Consider the following 17,257-nt stretch of genomic DNA (forward strand, 5'->3'; position numbering starts at 1 on the left):
AATATTTTTTGGGCCGGATCCAATCACTTTATGATTCTAGTATGAAAACCAACCCGTTTTTCATTAAAACAAAACTGTGAGAAAATGTGAAATGCTTCCAATCCGGTTCAATACGGTTTACACAAGTTTAAATAGTTTTATTTTTAAAAAAAAACGATTTACAAGTAGATTAGTTACAAAAATCATTTTTTGTTTGAACTGTTTTTTTAATATGAACTCATTGTGGCAAGAATTGCAGAAAATCAATTTTCCATTAAACTTCAATAACACTAAACATAAAGCATGGCCAACAACTATTAGAATTCTAATTGTAATCTCTAATTAATATTTTTAATTTATTGTTTTTTCACTTTGCATTAATGCTAATTCAAATATACAATAAGAATAATTTAATAAAATTATTAAAAAATAGAGATCATTTTAATTACCATATAAACATACTAATGAAATTTTAGTCATTATTTGATGCTACCTGAACAAATTTTGAAAACCTAACCTGCATCTTGACCAAATTAACAAGTATTCTGCATTAAAAACTAGTAAAATCTAGTATTGTAAATCATGTTAGTCCTAGCATTGTTGAAATCAGAAATTTATTATGCCAATAATATTGTTGAAATCAATGTTCTATTCTCTGCTACAAACATTGCAACCAAAATTTAACAGGGTGAAGAACTTTATCTAATGGAGAGAAACAACAACACTATATGTAATTCTTCCAACCAAAAGTTACAGCTTTACAAGAAACTTCTTGCTGATGGATTCAAATCCTGCTACTCTTTCCTGACCTGCTTCGTCGATAGCTCTTCAACGATGTCAAATAGAATCGACCAGTGTCAACATTACTCGACAAATACCTAACACTTTGATTCCTTTGAAGCGTAAGCTCTTGTCTTCCATTCAAAACATTGCCTTTGGTTTCAGGACCTGCAAGGTCATTGACAAAACCAGGCATTCTACTATGATTTCTACAACTAACACTATGGCTATGAATAAGTTTCTCACTAACCGATTCACTCCCTTGTCCATTAACAACCCTCCTAAGCTTCTGCCAAGACTCGGCAATCGGCTTATTAACAACATCACCAGAAACACATTCTTTCTCTCCCAACTTATCTTCCTTTCTCCTCTGTATTAATCCCAATTTATTCCACAACTTGCCCCATTTGTGAAACTTGTTCGGCCCCTTTTCATCAACTCCAATTTCAACATCACAAGCTTCCTTAGAATAAGACCCTGTAGTACAATCAGAATGAACAATACCATTGTTCTTAGGATTCAGATTAGCACCCCTCAAATCTTCCTCAGTGGTCAAGACTTTTGCACCATAGAATAACTCGGTTGTGGTCGGTGAAACCTTGGCATTAGATATCACTCTCAATTCATCAACATCTCCAATCACCATTGATTTCCTACGAGAATTTGACCTATCAAAACTTCTCCTTCTCCGATCCGAATAATAATGCTTTGACTGATCTGAACCACCAGGATAATGCTCTCCACCATCACCACCACCACCACCACTTTCCAAATTCACCACCTCTTCTTCTCCTTCTTCTTCTTCCTCAACCAAAACCCTCTCACAATGAATAGAAACCATAGGGGAAAACCTCGGACACGCTTTCTCAATCAAATAACCATCCCAAGAAGCCCGAGGTGCATCGAATGAAAACCTCGAATCATCCACAGATAACCTAGGATCAGTATCACATGATCTTCTTCCCAATGATAAACCATACTCTCCAACTTCCGATTGCGTCTCTCTAAAATTCATGTCCTACGCTTCTCAACCTCCCTGCTCATCAAACCAACACCATTGCCGATGATAGAACCGTCACAAGCACCACCGCTTCTCTTCAACTTTTGTTTCCACAAGCATTCAAACAATGAACATAGAAAATTCATTTAGCATGTAAATAGATGAAAAATAGAGAGAATACTTACACTGAATCCATATGAGGATCAAACAACTGTTGGAGGAAGATGGAAGAAAAAATTGTTAAAAGGTGACTTGATAATGCTATGATTTAACCGCAAGGAAAATTGCTTTGTTCTCTCTAAATTTTGCTACTTTTTAAAGCGGAAGTTCAATTTTCTCAGTTTGAGAATCCAAACCCTGTGACCTACCCAATATCCTCCCTCACCAGCATATAATTCACACTCATGCTTGAGTTTTCTCCATTTCTACAATCATTGCTTCAAAAGCAGATCTTTCATTTAAAGTTTCCGTGATAGGTTCCCTCTCCATTTCACTAACATTGTGCCTCTCATTTTCATGATCAATATCTTCAATGTTTTCGGGAAAAGGACTGCCCAAAAAACGTTTTTCCCACGAACCATCATCAGGTAAATCCGGTACGAGAAACGGAGAAAGGTTATATAATGGAGATAACTTTTCATCTAGGAGCAATTTCAAGAACTCCGGACTGATGCACAAGTCTTTCATCCCGTCTGCAGAAAGTTCGGGTTCTGGTTCAAAGGCAGAAGATAGCGGAACTACAGGCTTTAGTGTTTCACTTATACTATACAATCATTCCATCATAAGGAAATGGTTCGTTATCTCGGCTACTGTGGTCCCACATATTCCCTTCTTCTGCAAAACGCCAGTTATTTTCCTTAGGGTGAAGTAGCTGAGCCAGGAATCCGGGGCATTGTACGACCATGACCAAGAACGATAGCATCTGTTGTTGATGCTTCTCCATTCCATCTAGACGATCACTCAATAGAAGCAACTTACTCTCAGAGGATTCAAGGTGCTTATGTTTAACCAACTCCTGTGTCAGGGTTTTTCTATCCGATTTGAGATTCTCGACTTGTTTCCACAGGCTAGAATTAATCGCTTCTAGTGACGGTTGATCAGAATTGTTTTTCTGCGGCAATGCTTTTTGTTGATATGTAACATGTGGATGTTTCCTTCTACGTATATTCCTCAACAAATGCTTTTGACCCCTAATGAAGTTTTCATTGGCAAATTCCCAATTATCCATATCAATTTTCCTGAAACCCTGGTAAATTCAACAGTCATGAATTGCTTGGTTTTAAAAGAGAATCACTTTTAACAAATAGAGGCACAAACCCTAAGTAATAACAGATTTTAACTCACAAACTATACTAATCAAGAAATTATAATTATCCAAAAAACGGGAAGAGTGAAATATATATATATATATATATATATATATATATATATGAGAGAGAGAGAGAGAGAGAGAGAGAAAGAGAGAGAGGGAGTAACGTACATAGATATTGAGTTGTCTGACGAAGCTGGAGAAATTGTTGTGTTTGAAGTAATTAGGAAGAAGAGTGAGAGAGAATTGAGAGACGTTACCGATGATGAAACTGTTACCGGATTGAGACCAAAAGATGATGGAGTCGGTGGAAGGATCTTCAACCATATCGTAACATTTCGTCAAGAAAGGTGCCACAGAAGAAGAACCATTCTCGCTCGCTGCTTTCACCATAATCAGATACAACGCAAAACAGAGGAACCAACAAAAGAATGACTTTGAAGCACACTCTCTCTATATAACAGTGTCTAACTAGAAACAAAGACTTATGAACTTCGTTTCACCTTCCCCTGGACGCGTTCTTCTACCAAAACTTTTCATGTGAAGGGGTTTTCAAAACCCCTAGTATATACTAACTCCACTATTATATTATAATATTTTGAATTATTAGAATAATATATATTTCAAATATTAAGTTTTAGTATATTTTTTATCAAAATACCCCTAATTTTAAAAAAAAAATCCCAAAATAACCCTAATATTAAAAAATTTTCCAAACTATCTCACTTTTAAGAGGAGGCGCCAGACCAATTGGCGCTAACTCCTAAAGTTATAGAGGAGGCGTCAATTGGATTGGCTATTGCACATGGTGCAACCAATTCAATTAGCGCCCGTGTCAATTGGTCTGGCGCCTCAGTGCAAAATGCATTTTTTTTTGTTATAAGTAGAGGTGTTGTGTGCATCATTTTTCCACATCTCATTTCATCATTTTGCAACCATGTTTGGTGTTCGTCGCCGCTATGAAAGGTGATTTATTCGAGAGATAAACCTTAGATATTGATGCTCTTCTGGAACATCACTACTTTCGATCAACTGAAGAGGGAGTTGGTTCGTTGGTTAGATGGAAAAATACTTGAAGGGGAAAAAATTAGAAGAATTGAGAGACTCGACAGTATATTTGGTTGGGTGCGAATCAAAACTGATAAGGATGTTAGGGAAATGATGTTTGGACGAGATGACATCAATTTGATTTTTGTAATCAGTTAGAAATATTCTGTTTAAAGTTTGCTTATGTTATAGTGATGTTTGTTGTGAACCTTGTTGTAACAAAACGTTAATGATATATAAAAATTGAAGGTTACAAAAATCCAATGTTACAAAAAGATTATGACTCAGATGTTGCTCCTCGATTAGGACGGTTGTTCTTATTGTGTCTTGGTTGACGATATATACTATATAATCTTATCATTTTATCTGTCGTATCCATTTCTGTTCTAATATGCGTGTTGTTTGGTCGTCCTTTTTTCTTTCTACGCATCTCGTCGTTGTGTCAAACTATGCCACTTTCATATGGAGGCCAGTATTCCTCCATTGGTAGCACTGAGAAGCTTTTGTTATACATATTCATGACGGTAATGGCCTTGTAGACATCAGATAGATGGATTTAAGCGTCCTGGCGAGTATGTGCGCATGCTGCAATGACATGGGAGCAAGGAATGCGGAAGGCCTGGAATTTTCCATAGTCGCACCAACTTCTGTTTAGTTTGACAACATAGGATAAATTTGGTATCTCTCATTGTGGTCCATTATTTCCTGTACGCTGAAATTTTGCCTATAACGGTGTAGCGGTAAATTCATGAGCATTAAGTTATGGATAAACTTAACGTCAATTAAACCAGAGTCGCCACCGCGTTTTTATTATTTCCAAAGGAAAAGAGAAAAGTACGAACAAAACCCAAAGGTAAGAAGTTTTCAAATCAAAACTAATAAAATGCCATAGATTACAAGTATGGGGGTTGGTTACACAGAGAAAATGTGTTAGCATCCAAAGTGTCCTAGGTACTCCTAGGGAGCCCTTTCTTATGTGTGTATGTGTTTTGGTATAAAATGATGTTTGAGACAAAATAGAGTGTGGGGATGAGAAAAGAATTCATTGATTATATTTTTGTGTTTGACAAGACCTTCGGACTTGTGCCTACGTACCAACATAAAAATGAGGGATCAAAACCTCGTAGTTCGTGGTATCAATTTCAAAGAGAGTTGATTGCTTTTAACAAAAGTTTAAGTTTAAAAAGAGGCACAAAAGGCCTAAAAGATCTTGAATGAGTGTTAGTTCTTTTTGTCTTTTGAAATTTTAGGTCTAGTATGGTTAAGTTCATTTACAAGTTTAAATTAAGAAAAGAAGTTTTAAAATGCAATGGCATAAGAGCAAAGTTTCTAATTTGCAATAAAGTCTAAGTTTAGAAATCACAAGCAAAGAAAATTTTGAAAGGGGGAGAGATTTGAAATTTAAGAAATGGTAGGAGATGAAGAGACTAATCCAAAGCAAAAATTTAAAAGTTAAGAGTTGAAAAGGTCTGACCAGTGGGATGCAATCCAATAGACAAGAGTGTCATATAGAAACCCATTTTTCCTTTGGACTTTGGAATCAAGCAATATCATTACACAAATAGCAAGATAAAGAGCAAGGCATCAAATAAATATAGCCACATCCAAGCTAGCAACTTCATAGTCTTCTTTTTAATCTTCCATGCATCAAATGACATACTCTTTGAATGGCTCAGAATAAGACATTAGACACAGGTTCAAAGTAACATTTGCATCAAGACCATGTAGCAGATGTACTCAAGTGGATCCCAATACTTGCATCAGACGAAAGCTCAAACTTGGTTTCATAAATGTTGGCATTGGCCAAGTCCTTTTGCATAGGGAATGTTGCCAAATTCTAAGTCCAAAGCTCAGATCAAATCCAACAGTCCACACAAACATTTTTTTAGTGTTTTTGTTGTTTATTAAGTATTTTAAGGTCCTAAGACCACAAACATAAACAAGATACAATAACAAATATATACAATCACAATATATGGCTCAAATGAGCAAAGGGAAAATAGCATAAACATAAACAAGTTAAATGATATGTAAAATGGCAAATGGTAAATGACTTGAATTTAAATGACATAAAGTAAATGACTTGAAATTAAAAGTAATAAAAGTAAGAGTTAGTCAAATGTTAGTTGATTAGATGTTAGTATTGTTTTTTCTTTTCAATTGATTAAGCCATTCTTTGGAGAACACTCAACCCTCTATTCATAAGCATGGATCCTTGAATCAAGACATCTTCCAAAAGAAGGGAAAAAAGACCAAGTTTTCACACAATACCATGAAAGGGGGGAGACTTACAATCCCACTTACTAGAATGATATGCCTTTTTTGGGTCAAAGTTTAGCGTTATGTTAAGCAATCGTAATTGGACTTATATAGAAGTCTCAACTATCTGAGGTCGGGCAATAGAAATTGTAGTGTTAATGCATGTTAGAGATGCAATATAATGAACCATACTCCTAAAACATATTATACTTAAAAAGAAAATGGCAAAAGGGTGGACCTAATCTCATCCATACTTGTATTGGTTTATGAACCAATTAGCCTTAGGATATAGAGATATCATTGGTCAAATGAATGGATGGGATAGAATGGGATTGAAGATGAAGAGGGATGGGAAATGAGACAAACACAAATTGGTCATGGGAGGAATTTTATCAAATTAAAATCATTCATTCATTTTGGGAGATGAAATGTACATTTCATCAATCCCCTAAATCAAATGATTTTAATCCAACAAAAGTCAAATCAACCTCGACCAAGACCCGAACACAAAAGTCAAACTTCACAAGTCAATACAAATGACTCAACATAATTTATTTCAATTAAACAAATTAAAAATGCATTAAATTAAATTATGTTTGATCCAAAAACCTAAAATCTCTTCAAAACACCAAATAAATGGCCAATAGATTTATCATAGGTCAATGAAGGTCAAAGGAACTTGGACAAACAAATTCATAATTTTTGAAAACTCAAAAGTGTTTTTAAAAAATTAAAAATATGCATAAAAATAATTAAATCATGAAAAATATCAATATTTATCCAAAAATTAATTTTAATTCAAAAAATGAAAGAGAAATTTTTTTGATTTTTTTTGGTGAAAGTCTCATATTTTTTGGATCAATAATGAAATTAATATGAATTAATGAAAATGAAGGAATTAAAATAAAAATTCAGAAAATAAAAAATACGTGGACCATTTGATCTCCCTCATTAATTGAGGTGGCAGATCAAGTGGTCCCAAACACGCGTTCCATGTGGTCTTCTGTCAAACGTTCCACACGCGTGGTATTTAGAAGCAACACTTAAGATTAAAACATTTCAAAAGGATCAGATGGCCTGGATTGATCCAGCGCACCACCGGAGCCCTAGTTCCGGTCATCTTCTCCGGTGAGGGGCACCGGACTGGTCCAACCAAAACTCAAATAAAATTGGAAATGAGTACACTATTTTGAAGGGGAAATGCTTAGGAGCTTGAATCTGACCTCAATTTTGTCCAATTCCAAGTATATAAAAAGATACAGGGATTTGAATTTTAAGGATCATGAACTGAGTTGCTTCGATTTGACCTTAAAGTAACTCAATCTTGTTGCCTACATTGATAGGACTTTAGACAACCAAAAATCAACAAGAATAGTGGAGAATTTAGTGAGAATCGAAGAGATGAAAATTCTGAAAATTCACCTTCAATGGAGCTTCAGATTGGCACGATCTTGCTTCCAATTATGCTTGGTCTTGCTTCAGATGCTTGATGGAGTAGAAATGGATCAAGGAAAGAGATGGACTCTTGGAGTTTCACTCTCAAAACAGTTGGAGATTTGAAACTCGATTTTCAAAGAAAATCTTTAATCTTATCCTTTAATGGTGAGGGTTTGGGATTGCTGAATTAAAGCTTGGGCATGAGGTCCCTAATTCTGAGCAAGAGAGCTTCTATTTATAGGCCAATGTCAATGATATTTGCACACTTCCATTTTTGGCAAAACTTGAAAATCTCTCTTGCATGCTTCCATGGGCGTATGATAGGCACATCAAGTGATGCACTTAGGTCTAAAATTGAGTGTAAACCATGCTGAAATCATGTTGTCAAGCCATGCATTCATGTATGAAAAGTGGAAGTGGAAAACATCCAAATGGTCCTTCAACTTTAACCCATGTTCAAGTGCCTTATACTTTGTCCAAATGAGATGATTTTGGACTTTTTGGAAATGTGAGATCAAGAGGAACAACTTTCATGTTGAACACTTTTTCATTTTAAGCTTGGATCATTATGAATTTTAAGGTGGAAGTTTGGAAAATCAAACATATCAAAAAAATTCTAAGTACCAAGCCATATGTTCACTTCTTTCACCTTGAATAACTTCTTCTATGGACTTCAAATGAGAAGTGTTCCTTCATAAAAGTTGTATCTATTTCAAATCCCTTCAATTTGGTCACAAATTTGACCTCGTTTGGATTTAGCATGAAGTAGTTATGGATTTTAGAAGTTGAGGAAAAGCACTTGTTCAATGGTATTGGTCCAAAATGACTTATAATGTTTCCTCTTAGTACATGCATTTGTAAGTTGAATTGGAACTTCCTCCAAACATCAAAGTTGAATTATAAATCTTAAATTTGATCATGCAATTTGAGTGGCTTCCATATCATAAACATTGAGCAAGTTATGGTCTTGGGAAGTTGACCTCCAAACTAGGGTTTAGACAAAATGACCTATAATCTTTCACCATAAAAAATGACTTTACAAGCAAAACTAGCTCTTGACCTAAACATGAAAGTTGTTTGGAATGTAATCTAGAGCAACTTTCCTCTTGGAATCATTTTCATATGAAAAAAATTGTATATCATTTTCGAATGCGTCGGATCTCGGTCTCAAAAGAAGCCTTCATATGAGTCTTCTCGAGGACAAACTGATCAACAATCTTCTTCCAAGCAACGGAAGGCTGAGGCATACTAGAGGAAGATGAAACCTATGGCTCTCTATGTCTCTTTGTCACTCGATCTTCAAGTAGCTCAATAAGTGCATCCTTGTCCTTATACTTAATCTGCAACTCTGCATGCTTTCTGCTCAAAGCATGGAAACTCTATTCCCACATATCCTTCTCTTGTTTCATCTTGGCGAGCGCATCTTCCAGCTCCTTTACATCTTGGTTAGGGAGAGTTAATGGCTCATCCACAACCATAGACATAGGTTTTTCACAAGCATAAGACATCTTCAACTCCAAAGCTTTCTTCTTCACCCAATGAGTGTAAGCTTCCAAAGCTACACAATTGCGCATACCAAGTTCGGATCTTCCTTTCCTATGCACATAATGCCAAGCATGCACCATCTTCTATTTCAAATGTTTGGGATCTTTACCCTCTTGATAGAAAAGACCTTCTAACAAAGTGTTATTAGGTTTGTCTCTCAAGGGGAACCCAAGTTGACGATGAGCCAAAGCAGGGTTGTATTTAATTCCTCCTTGTGTACCAATGAGAGGTACATTAGAGAATTCACAACAATAATCAATAATCTCCATGATACTCAATGAAGAATCATACCAAACTATATCATATTAGTGAGAGACATAAGTCTCTAAGACCACCTTAGACATTGTTTGTTCTCCACAAAAGTAGGCGTCTGAGGCAAGTGCGAAATAAACCACTTGTACAGAAAAGGAACACAACAGACGATAGTTCCACCATCCTTAGAATTTCTTAGATGCAAAGAGAATTACATATCACCTAACAAAGTAGGCACAAGATTCCTAATCAAGAAAATTCTAATGACATTAACATCAACAAAACTGTCAATGTTAGGGAACAAAGCTAAACCATAGATGAGTAACACAAAGATAGCTTCAAAAGCATCCACACTACCGACTTGAGCAAAGGCAGTAGCTTCCTTGATGAGGAACTCAGAAGTCAACCCAAATAATCCTCCTTTCTTCACCCAATGAGCCTCTATCCCAGACTTCTTCAAGTGAAGAGCTTCAGCTATAAGATAAGATCTAGGAATCTCTTATAATCCATTAAAAGGTACTTTGTTAGAAACAAGTATTCCCAAAAGATGGGGATACTCCTCCAACGTAGGCACAAGCTGATAATCCAGAAAAGTGAAGCAACGGTAGAGAGGGTCATAAAACTGAACCAACACACTTAAAAGTCCTTCAACTACATCAGCAGACAAAATAGATAGAAGCTTTTTATGACGTTGCTTGAAGTCCAAGGGATCTAATACAAAAGATGCTAGCTTCCTTAACTCTTTCAAGTCGGGACATCTGAAACCGTACTTCTTAGTGTTCCTTCGTCCATAATCCATGGTCTGAAAATATTTGCAAATAATACCTCAGTTCCTTGAAATTTTTGTGTGATGAATGTTATGATGCGCATGAATTCGTGAATGCAACAATCACAGATAAGGGATCACACACAAGGCAAACAAACAAAGGTCAAGGGGTGAATCAAGTCATTGTCAAAATCAATCATCCATTTTGGTGGATTATGGTTTACACCTTATCAACACCCAAGTTCCATTGATATTGACAAGACTTGATTGGATCAACCAAGAATCAAGGGTTTATTGTGAGTCACGAGCATGGAGTCTGGGTAAGAACCATTCCAAAGGAGTGAACTAAGGATAAAAACCTGTAGATCATGTTCTAAAAAGTTCCCAAAATCTTAATTCCATCTATCGGATATTACAGGTTAGGATGACTGACTCATCAACCCATAATATTCTCAAGAGAAACCCGTCTGAGTGTAGTATCGTGTAACAACTGTTATCAAGTCTACACTTTAACAGTCTTTGCACTACGTCCTAAATAGGCCAAGAAGGGTTAAATGTTCTACGGTCCTTAGCTTCTCGGACCCCAAATCAGAGATAATAATGCCTAACCACAAATAACTTGTGTGACATTCCTAACTCCAAAAGGGTCTCCACTGAGTAGATGGATCTCAAGCCAACTTGTTAAGGACTACTCCACACAAGTCGAACATGACTATACCATCCTTCTATCTTAATTGCGCTCAAGTTCGGGTTAGAACTTATCTCACCACTCAGAGATCACCAAGCATAACAAGCAAATTATATCACCCAAAAAAAATAAAAATACATCAAATATACAGTTATATACACACAAAAAAGTAGGCTAAACCCACTGGAAACTACTCCCTAGCAGAGTCGCCACTTAATTTCTGTAGCGGTAAATTCATGATCATCAAGCTATAGATAAGCTAGACGTCAATAAAACCAGAGTCGCCACCGCGCTTTTATTGTTTCCAAGGGAAAAGGGAAAAGTACGAAAAAAACCCAAAAATAAGAAGTTTTCAAATCAAAACTAATAAAATGCCAGAGATTACAGGTAAGGGGGTTGGTTACACAGAGGGAAGGTGTTAGCACCCAAAGTGTCCTAGGTACTCCTAGGGAGCCCTTTCTTGTGTCCATATGTGTTTTTGTATAAATGATGTTTGCAACAAATAGAATGGAGGGATGAGAAAAGAATTCATTAATTATATTTTTATGTTTGACAAGACCTCCAGACTTGTGTCTACGTACCAATATAAAAATGAGGGATCAAAACCCCGTAGTTCGTGGTATCAATTTCAAAGTGAGTGCATTGCTTTTAACAAATATTTAAGTTTAAAACGCACAAGGGCCTAAAAATGGTTTGAATGAGTGTTAGCTCTTATTGGCTTTTTGAAATTTTAAGTCAAGTATAGTTAAGTTTATTCACAAGTTTGATTAAGAAAAGGAGTTTGAAAATGCAATGGCATAAGGCCAAAGTTTCTAATTTGCAATATGGTCAAAGTTTAGAAATCAACAAACACAAGCAAAGAAGATTTTAAAAGGAGGGAGGGATTTTGAAATTAAAGAATTGGGGAGGAGATGAAGAGACTAATCCTAAGCATAAATTTAAAAGTTGAGAGTTGAAAAGATCTGACCAATGGGCTACAATCCAATAGACAAGAATGTCATATAGAAATTCAAATTCCCCTTGGACTTTTGAATCAAGCAATAAACAATACACAGATAACAAGTTGAAGAGAAAGGCCTCAAATAAATATATCCACATCCAAGTTTAGCAACTCCATGATCTTCTTCAAAATTTCCGATGTGCCAGATGAATTCAAAGATGGCATAAGTCACAGGTTCAAAATAACAACTTCACAATGATCATGTTGCAGATGAACTCAAATGGATCTTCAAAGTTGTATCAGATGAATGTTCTTCACAAGTACTTGGTTACATGAAAATTGGCATTGGCCAAGTTCTTTGCATAGGGAGTGTTGTCTAGATTCTAAGTCCAATAGTCTCAAATCAAACCAACAGTCCACACAAGATATTTTTTAGGTTTTTTGTTCTTATTATGTACATTAAGGTCTAAAGACCACACAATCAAACAAACATATACCAACACAAAATATCACAAAATATGGTCCAAATAGATAAAGTGAAAATGAATTAAAGTAAACAACTTGAATGGTATGAATAATGGCAAATGAATAAGGCTTAAAAATTAAAGTGCATTAAAAGTAAATGACTTGAAATTAAATGTTAGTTGTTAGTGAATTAGAAGTTAATAGTGCTTTTGCTTTTTTTTTGTTTAAGTCATTATTTGGAGAACACTCAACCCACTTATCACAAGCATGAATCCTTGAACCAAGACATCTTCCAAAGGAAGGAAAAAAGGCCAAGTTTCGACACAATACCATGAAAGAGGGGAGACTTACAATCTCACTAACTAGAATGTTATGCTTTTTGTGTCAAGATTTAGCGCTATGTTAAGCAATCGTAATTGGACTTATGTAGAAGTTGTAACACCCCGATAATAATATGGTAATTATTTAAATTAAGTTAATAATATATTTATTAATTTAATTAGATAATTGGATTATTATTATTATTATTTTGGAATTATTGAATTATTATTATTATTGGAATAATAATTATTTGAAAATATATATAAACTGGAATAAGTAAAAAGAGTTCATTTTGGAAAATAAGGTTTTCACGTGAAACTCAGAGAAGCGGCTGAAAGAGGCAGAGCAAGAGGAAGAGCTAGAGAGCAAGGGTTGGAGAACGGAAAAGCTTGAAAGCTCAAAGTTGCCGGATTAACTCAGGTAAGGGGGGTTTATCGTCGTTTAATGGGTATTATGGGTTAGCATGTAATGGGTAGTGATAAACCGTTGAATTGACCCTAATTGGGATTGTTGAATGCTGAAAATTGTGATGGATATGTTGTGTTGAATCTGAAATTGAATCCGTAATTGTGTGAGTCGTGTTTTCCCGAACGTATAGTTTTCTACGGAATTGGAATCGGAGGTCCGGAAGTCCTCTAAACGGCGGAAAATGCGGAGAATTCTGCATTCTGCTTTGTGTTAGCGCAGGAACTGCTGTTTTGTCTGCGTTAACCGGTTAACCCAGGGTGTTAACCGGTTAACACTGTTACGAATTGAGAATTAGTGTTGTTTTGCCTGCGTTAACCGGTTAACCCAGGGCGTTAACCGGTTAACACTGTTAAGTTTTGGGCAGTAAGCGTGTTTTGCCTGCGTTAACCGGTTAACCCAGGGCGTTAACCGGTTAACACTGTTGCAGAGTGGAAAAATTGTTAATTTAAATGTTGTGTGCCTAATTGGTGGTTGCCTATATCAGCGTGTGATATGGTAGGGATTATTTCCCGCTGTTTTGAGCAGTATAGGTATTAGTAGAGTGTGCTAATACTGTGTTCAATTATTTGAGATGATACGATGTTTTGACAAATGTGTTGATGATGTATGATGATATGCATAATGTTGTGAATGTATATATTATGCATGTATTTGTAAATGGGTTGTTATATGGCTTAGAGTGTGAGCATGTGTCCATTGTGGATTGTTGTTGATGTTGCATTGCTAGATGATTAGCGTGCATAGCATAGCCCTTGGGGTTGTAGCTAATTCCCATGGTGAGGAATTAGTGAGTGAATTATTGTGGATTTGTTGTTGATGTTTGCATGCTAGATGATTAGTGTGCATAGCATAGCCTTTGGGGCTGTAGCTAATTCCCATGGTGAGGAATTAGTGAGTGAGTCACTAGATCTCAAATGAGTGGGACTAGTGAGCTTAGTAGCCGTATCTGGATTTGATCGGTGAGCTTGAACTATATGTTCAGGAATAGTCGGTACCGCATGTGTGGGGTCTCATTGCATAATGTATGTATGGCGTATAATATGAATGGATGTATTCCAATATTATACGTGTGGTTGTGTTGACATTGAGTATGAGTATGATTGAGTTGATATTGCCGTTGCTGAATGTGAAATCTGATTTGGGTGATGAAATGTGTTATTTACTTAACATGACATGATAATTTATAATGCTTATTATATCGATTGAGGAACTCACCCTTACAACTATTTTTCAGGTAACGAGCAATGAGTTGAGTAGAAGCTAATGCTTGGAGTCTAGTGTAGTCTCCTTAGTGGGTCGTGCTCTGATAGATGTAACATCGGGATGGGATGTTTTAACTTGTTTTAAATGTTTTATTGTTAGTTATGAACCATTTTACATGTAAAGTTTTACATGATTGATGAGATTTCTATCCGCTGCGTTTTATGCAAATGCTTATGTTTTGAATTAATAAAAGAGCATGACCGTTATATTGGTGAATGGTGTGTAGTAACTGTGTGACACCCTTGATTGCATATTACTCTGATTGACACTTTGTTATTTTAATTAAATAATTGGGGTATTTAGAAGGGTGTTACATTAGTGGTATCAGAGCATAGTCGGTCGAGTCGAGTCGTAATTATTTTGTTTCCCTGTACGGGATAGGTGTTGTGTAACCCTATCAGTACTTATTGTTTGGCTTGTTGGGTTTTCAGAATAGAGATAGCTGGAAGAGGTAGAGACGATGCTGCGATTGCTGAGGCTCTGGGTATGCTAGCTGGAGTACTTGGAGGAAATCCGAATGTTGTGGAAATGGGAGCTGCTCGTCAATTGAGTGAGTTCCAGAAGAACAATCCTCCAATGTTCAAGGGAGCATACGATCCAGATGGCGCTCAGAAGTGGTTGAAGGAGATCGAGAGGATCTTCTGAGTAACTGAGTGTGCCGATAACCAGAAGGTCAGGTTCGGTACGCATATGCTGTCAGAGGAAGCTGATGATTGGTGGGTTGCTACCCGCACTGAGTTGGAATCTGCTGGAAATGTTGAGATCACTTGGGCTGTGTTCAGAGAGAGATTCCTGAGGAAGTATTTTCCAGAGGATGTTAGAGGAAAGAAAGAGATAGAGTTCTTGGAATTGAAGCAGGGCAATCGGTCGGTTACTGAGTATGCTGCTAAGTTCACAGAGCTGTCGAAGTATTACACTCCCTATAGTGAGGCTGCTGGAGAATTTTCGAAATGTGTGAAGTTTGAGAACGGGTTGCGTCCCGAGATCAAACAGGCTATTGGATATCAGCGGATCAGAGTGTTTTCTGACTTGGTTGACTGTTGCAGGATTTTTGAACAGGATTCCAAAGCCAGAGCAGAGAGCTATCAGCAAAGGGTTGATAGAAGAGGCAAGAATCAGAATGATCGTGGAAAACCGTATGCAGCTGGCAAAGGTTTCCAGAGGCAGAGTGGGATGAAGAGGCCTAGTGGGGGAGACTCTAGCGCTCCTGCTAAGTGTTATAGATGTGGTCGGGCTGGACATCATGTCCATGAGTGTACTAGTGCTGAGATGAAGTGTTTCAAGTGTGGCAAAGGTGGTCATTTGGCTGCAGAGTGCCGGTTGAAGACTGTAACTTGTTTCAACTGTGGAGAGGTGGGTCATATCAGTCCACAGTGTCCTAAGCCGAAGAGAGAGAACCAGTCGGGAGGCAAGGTCTTTGCTTTATCGGGTTCTGAGACTTCTGCAGATGATCGTTTGATCCGAGGTACGTGTTATATTAATGGCTTTCCTCTTGTAGCTATTATTGACACCGGTGCTACTCATTCCTTTATATCTTTGGATTGTGCTGTGAAACTTGAGTTAGAAATATCTGAGATGCATGGTAGTATGGTGATTGATACTCCTGCAAAGGGTTCAGTGACTACTACTTCAGTTTGCTTGAGTTGTCCTTTGAGTATTTTTGGTAGAGATTTTGGGATAGACCTTGTGTGTCTTCCACTAGTGCAGATTGACGTTATCTTGGGTATGAACTGGTTGGTGTTTAACCGAGTTTCTATCAATTGTTTTGATAAGACTGTGATATTTCCTGAGGTTGAGGAAGGAAAGGATTTGTTTCTATCAGCGAGACAAGTGGATGAGGCAGTAGCAGATGGGGCAGAGTTGTTTATGCTGTTAGCGACTTTGGAGGCTAAAGAGAAACTGGTGATTTGTGATCTAGCCGTGGTGTGTGATTTTCCTGATGTGTTTCCTGAAGAAGTGAATGAATTGCCGCCAGAGCGTGAAGTTGAGTTCTCGATTGATTTGGTACCTGGTACTAGACCGATATCGATGGCTCCGTACCGTATGTCTGCTGTTGAGTTAACTGAATTGAAGAGTCAGTTGGAAGATCTGTTGGATAAGAAATTTATTCGTCCGAGTGTGTCACCGTGGGGTGCACCAGTGTTATTGGTTAAGAAGAAAGAAGGTACTATGAGGTTGTGTGTGGACTACAGGCAACTGAATAAAGTGACGATCAAGAATCGATATCCTTTGCCGAGGATTGATGATTTGATGGATCAATTGGTTGGTGCGAGTGTGTTCAGCAAGATAGATTTGAGATCTGGGTATCATCAGATACGTGTGAAAACTGAGGATATTCAGAAGACTGCTTTCAGAACAAGGTATGGACATTATGAGTATTCTGTAATGCCTTTTGGTGTGACTAATGCGCCTGGAGTATTCATGGAGTATATGAATAGGATTTTCCATCCGTACCTAGACAAGTTTGTTGTGGTCACTACGCCAAACAAGACCTTAGACAGCGCTTTTTTTAGCCTTAGACAGCGCTTTAAAGCGCTGTCTAAACCTCCGCTGCTAAAGGTTTAGACAGCGCTTTTTGAAATCTTAAAAGCGCTGTCTAAGCCCCCCCCTTAGACAGCGCTTTGGCCAAAAGCGCTTTCTAAGACCCTTCTATTTTAGTTTTTTTAGGTATACCTTAGACAGCGCTTTTGGCAAAAGCGCTGTCTAAGGTATACCTAAAAAAATTAAAATAGGGGGGC

The 17,257-nt window shown here is 37.0% G+C and overlaps 2 pseudogenes; both read right to left on the reverse strand.

The window, feature by feature from the left end:
• Positions 1–576: 576 nt before the first annotated feature.
• LOC127106155 (protein OCTOPUS-like) lies at positions 577–2,497 on the reverse strand (annotated as a pseudogene).
• LOC127106157 (heat stress transcription factor A-8-like) lies at positions 2,162–3,616 on the reverse strand (annotated as a pseudogene).
• Positions 3,617–17,257: the final 13,641 nt, after the last annotated feature.

Source organism: Lathyrus oleraceus, chromosome 7, assembly GCF_024323335.1.
Source record: "Lathyrus oleraceus cultivar Zhongwan6 chromosome 7, CAAS_Psat_ZW6_1.0, whole genome shotgun sequence".
In the NCBI taxonomy this organism is placed as follows: Eukaryota; Viridiplantae; Streptophyta; class Magnoliopsida; order Fabales; family Fabaceae; genus Lathyrus; species Lathyrus oleraceus.